At 36.2% G+C, this 5,628-nt stretch overlaps 1 non-coding gene across 1 annotated transcript; it reads right to left on the minus strand.

Moving 5' to 3' along the window:
- Positions 1-2,448: 2,448 nt before the first annotated feature.
- On the minus strand, positions 2,449-2,520 carry Trnaa-cgc (transfer RNA alanine (anticodon CGC)). Its single transcript has one exon. It is a non-coding gene; the product is annotated as a tRNA-Ala (tRNA).
- Between the last annotated feature and the right edge of the window lie 3,108 nt (positions 2,521-5,628).

Below are 5,628 nucleotides of genomic sequence, written 5' to 3' on the forward strand. Positions count from 1 at the left end.
GTGTGTGTGTATCAATTATTCCATGAACAAGTGAATAACCCGCATATATATCCAGCAGCATAATGACTTTTGCACCAGTATTATTTCGGATTCTTCCACTCAGATTCTTGCGAAGGGCGCACCAAGCACTTTAAAACAATAAAGATACGCACGCACACACACACACACACACACACACACACACACACACACACATACACACACGCATATGCATTTATATACACATATTTAATTTATTCATCCACGAACATACCACACGAACATACCACACGAACATACCACATTTAATTATGAATATCTTAATTGGAAAGTATATAAATGTCGCCCCCTTTTGGGTGTTTTGGTTTTGTATCTATTTCCGTATATTTTGGCACAAACGAAAGGCGGTGCTCCAGCATGACCGCAGCCTCTGGCTGAATCTAATAACAGAATAAAAGGCTGTGTGCTTTTTTACAAATTTGTACAAACGCGCGCGCGTGTGTGTACGAGCGCATATATATACGAAAGCGTATGTATGTATGTTTATGAGCTTGTGGGAAGAACATGCCTGGTATGTATATATGTAAGTGTATCTATATATCTAAGTGTATGTGCATATATGTAACTGTATGTATATATGTAAGTGTACGAGTATTTGCGTATTATTGAACAAAAATATCTGATGAAAAGTGGTGTTAATGGATGACGAAAAATCAAGCTTTGTATAATTAAAATTTTACTGAAAAATCCAATGAAATTTGAATAATTTAAATGATAATTTTACACAGAGAAATTGGCTATAAGATTTCATGAGAAAAGACAGCGAAATTGCCGGGGTAGGGATCAGTCAGGCTCTCTCGATAGCGAAAATATTCTTGGATTAAAAATTAGTTAGAATCTGAAATGTAAATTGATTCATCCTGCATTTTGGTAAAAATATGAAATTTTAAACAGTAACCGGTGACAGAGAAATATATCGTTAAAGAGGCTTCGTTTAAGTCCCCAAAACAGTTATATTATTATTATTATTATTATTATTATTATTATTATTATTATTATTATTATTATTATTACTATCATCATCATCATCATTATTATTATTATTATTATTATTATCATTATTATTATTATTAAGGCAACGAGCGGGTAGAATCGTTAGTTAGCACGCTGGGCGAAATGCTTAGAGGTATTTCGTCTGTCTTTACGTTCTGAGTTCAAATTCTGCCAAGGTCGACTTTGCCTTTTATCATTTCGGAGTTGATAAATTAAGTGCCAGTTGCGTACTGGGGTCGATGTAATCGATTTAACCCCCTCCCCCAAAATTTCAGGCCTTGTGCCTGTGGTAGAAAGGATTATTATTATTATTATTATTATTACCATTAATTATATATACCACCACTAGCCATCGTATGGAGGGTAGAGGGTAGTAGTACACTCTGTGACGTCACAATCATATCAGAAAAATGATTACAGTTTGACGATAGCTGAACAAATTGCCCTTTTAAACAAGCTAAACAAGGCAATTTACCGACTGCCCCCAACGCGAACGATATTATCAGATAAGTCACTTGCAATCGATTCTTTGGTGGAGGACACGATTGTTATATAATTATTTGTGTTATTCAATATTATATTTATTTATTTACTTTTTACAACCCCCTATTCCTTCTTTTGTCCCTTTTGTAGCCAGAATAACATCCGTTCTTGTTTCGGGTTGTTTTTTTTTTTATTTCTTTTTGTACTTTTTTAATCTAATAGATCTAATGAAGATAACAAGCAAATAACATTTAATGGCTGGCTGCTAATGGCCTGGAAAATTGGGCTTATGTTTTGCATATTTATTTTTGGAAGCAAGCTCTGGAGTTCTGATGTTGTTGCTGTTGTTGTTATTGTTGTAACACACCCACCTCGATATCAAACGTGAAAGAACAGATCTTAACTCAGACACATTCTACCCCCACGACTATCCCATCTGTCAATGTTACGGACAATCCAGTGAGTTCCTTCTGTATTTTAAATATTAGGATGTGATTTGAGGTAGATTTCACTGCTATTTCTGACGGCTTATGCGACTGTGTATACATAAATATATATACACAGTCACATATACACATATATATTTGCGTGCGTGCGTGCGTAAGTGAGTGAGTGTGTATATTGTGTTTGTCCATTTCTGTGTGTGCGCTTAAAGTCGAGTCGTTCATATCCCGCAGTTTAGTAGTTCGAAAACAAGAGCGCGATAAAAGAAGCATCAGCGTTAAGTAAATACTGGTGTCGCTGTGATAAACTAATTCATTAAAGATGTTGTCTACGAATGATCGCATCCGATGATCGAAACCATTGTAAAGAATATCAGGAAAGGTACAGAGTAATTTAGTTCTCAATACTTAGTTGTGATAAACAAAACCTCATAAAAATAGTAAAAACACTAATTTTTAAGAAAAAGAAAAAAACGGAGGTTTCTACTGCTGGAGATGCCGGGGATCGAACCCGGGACAGTTTACTTGCGAAGCAAACGCTCTTCCGCTGAGCTACATCCCCAACCACAATGTACCAATCATTCTAATTTTATTTATGATGCTGGTTTTATTTGTGTGATCGATAACGGCAAATGAATTGACTTTGTGTTATTAAACTATATGTTTGCCAAATTTTATGTTCGCTGACGATGTCGTAATAACACCGAAACATGTAAAGAGTTTTCTGCCGACCTAGCTGAGATCATTAACAATCAAAATTTTATTGACTATTAATATTTTTTTCTACATCGGGTGTAGGAGTGGCTGTGTGGTAAGTAGCTTGCTTACGAATCACATGGTTCTGGGTTCAGTCCCACTGCGTGGCACATTGGGCAAGTGTCTTCTACTATTGCCTCGGGCCGACCAAAGCCTTGTGAGTAGATTTGGTAGACGGAAACTGAAAGAAGCCCGTCGTATATATGTATATATATATATATGTATGTGTGTGTATATGTTTGTGTGTCTGTGTCCCTCCAACATCGCTTAACAACCGATGGTGGTGTGTTTAGGTCCCCGTAACCTAGCGGTTCGGCAAAAGAGTAGATAGAGTAAGTACTAGGCTTACAAAGAATAAGTCCTTGGATCGATTTGCTCGACTAAAGGCGGTGCTCCAGCATGGCCACAGTCAAATGACTGAAACAAGTAAAAGAGTAAAAGAGTATCACAATTTTATTTATTTAATTCTGCATTAACATATCTATGTTCGCTGATGATGTCATAATAATAAAGAAACACATACGGAGTTTTCACTCCTCTTTGCTGAAATCATTAACGTTAGAGACTAATGATATGTTTCTTCATCACATCATTCTCTTTTTTTTTTAACCCTGAATTGAACCCGTCACTTTTCGCATCGAGGCGACCGAATTTTCAGCAGGGCGTTCAACGACTACTTTGTAATATTATTTATTTTGTTAATATCAGTTTGTCGTTGATGAGAAATCAAGATATTTCAAGAATAAAACCCAAATGAAATTCTCTTGTGTTCTTTGACGTCTCCTTTGTAAATGTTTCGCAATTTCAGACCTTTAGGAATTCCATTTGTTTTCCTTTCTTTAATGTCTGTGAACAAAGCTTTATTATTATTATTATTTTTATTATTATTATTATTATTATTATTATTATTATTATTATTATTATTATTATCATCATCATCATCAACATCATTATTCAGTAGTCTTATTTTTATCACGTGCTTTCACTGCACTACCGAGCGCAGCTCTATGTGCCTTGGTTATGTGCTGTGGTTTGTTGTTATTTTCACTGTATTGAAAATGCTTTACGTAGGATGTGTGCGGTGCTTAGTGCTATTTGTTGTAATTTATATATATTCATAAGTCCTGGTGTTTTGGTTATACATATAAGTCTACATGTTTTTCGATCATACCTAATACACCTATTAATAGTATAAGGATTGTTTCTGTTTTAGACACCTTATTCGGGTTATCCCTATTTTCAGATCTTTGTATTTTGAGAGATTCTCCGATTCTTTAAGAGATACATTGTCATCTGTTGGGATTGATACGTCGATTAGAAAACATTTTTTCTTGATGATCTCTGACAACTATATCCGATCTATTAGCCTTGATCTCTCTATTTGTGTGTATTGGCATATTCCAGTATGATTGCTTTATCATTATTACCTTTACCTTAGCGAAGGCGGAGGTACTGTTTTCAGTCGTGTTTGTTTGTTTGTCCGTCCGTGGACAAGATATCTCAAGAACCGCTGGATGGATTCGGATAAGACTTTCAGGGGACCCTAATTATTTATTAATTATTTATTTCTCTAACTTCTATATATGCATCCTTTATTACAACCTTTAATGTTGCTGTGTCTCCCTTTTCTTGATGTAAACCCCGCTTGTTTTGTGTGTTGTATCTCGTCATTTGTTAGTGTCCTCTTGTGTTTACACCTCCGAAACTTAGCGGTTCGGCAAAAGCGCGCGATAGAATAAGCTCCAGACTTTAGAAAAATAAATACTGGAGTCGATTCATTCGACTAAATTGATTCAAGGGCGGTACCCCAGTATGGCCGAGGTCTAATGACAGAAACAAGTAAAAGATTGGTTAATAATGATTTGAAATTTTTTCCACGGGGGTAGCTTGGGGGAGAGAATTAAGTAGACCCCAGGGCGTAACCGGTACTTATTTAATTGACTCCGAAGGGACGAAAGGCAAAGTCGACCTCGGAGGAATTTGAACGCAAAACGTAAAGACTGACGAAACACCGCTAAGCATTTCACCCGGTGTGCTAACGATTCTGCCAACTCGCCAATTTCGTAAAAAGATTAGTTAATAGTGTTTTATCTTATTGCATGGGTATCTTTATTCCATAAATATTTCTGAACCCATGATGTTGATGATGTTAACTACGGTTTCTGATTTTAGATGCCGGTCTGTACGTAACTGGGTTCAATTCCTACTACAGATGACTTTATCTACCGTTTCTTCGAAAGCTAATATATTTACTTTTCATCACTGAATTCCATCTGTAAATATAAGAAGAAAAAAAAGAGAAGCAGTTACTGGTGACACTGTGGATTGAACGCGGGACCTGTCACAGAAACAGAAATAAATGCTCAGCCAGGGAGCTACATCTCAACACAACAAATACTAATCGCTTTCTACTCGTATTTATTTTGTTAGTATCAATTTGTCATTGATGAGAAATCAAGATATTTGAAGAATAAAACTAAAAAGGAAATTTTCTTGTGTTCTTTGAGTCTCCTTTGTAAATATTCCGCATTTACAAAGTTTTAGGAATATTATTTGTTTTCCTTTCTCTCGTCCTTCTTGTGCTGTTTGGGAACGAGCTTTTGTTTTTCTTAACGTGGTTCCTGAAAATGATGTTTTAGCTCCAATTTATTTACCCAGGCATTCCAAGATTTCGAAATACCAGCCAAGTACCCCGGGCCGGTTTAATCGGCTAACTTCCTCTCATCAAAATGTGTGGTCTTGACTCTTATATGGGAATCTGGCAAAAATGAGTAATCCTGCGACAGACCGGCGTCACGTCCCGTGGGTGAATATATGCGTCACCGAATCCAGGAAACCGCTCTCATAAACCTATGATCTTTTATTCTATTCTACTCTAGGCACAAGGCCCGAAATTTTGGGGGAGGGGGCCAGT

Source organism: Octopus bimaculoides, chromosome 8, assembly GCF_001194135.2.
Source record: "Octopus bimaculoides isolate UCB-OBI-ISO-001 chromosome 8, ASM119413v2, whole genome shotgun sequence".
Taxonomy (NCBI): domain Eukaryota; kingdom Metazoa; phylum Mollusca; class Cephalopoda; order Octopoda; family Octopodidae; genus Octopus; species Octopus bimaculoides.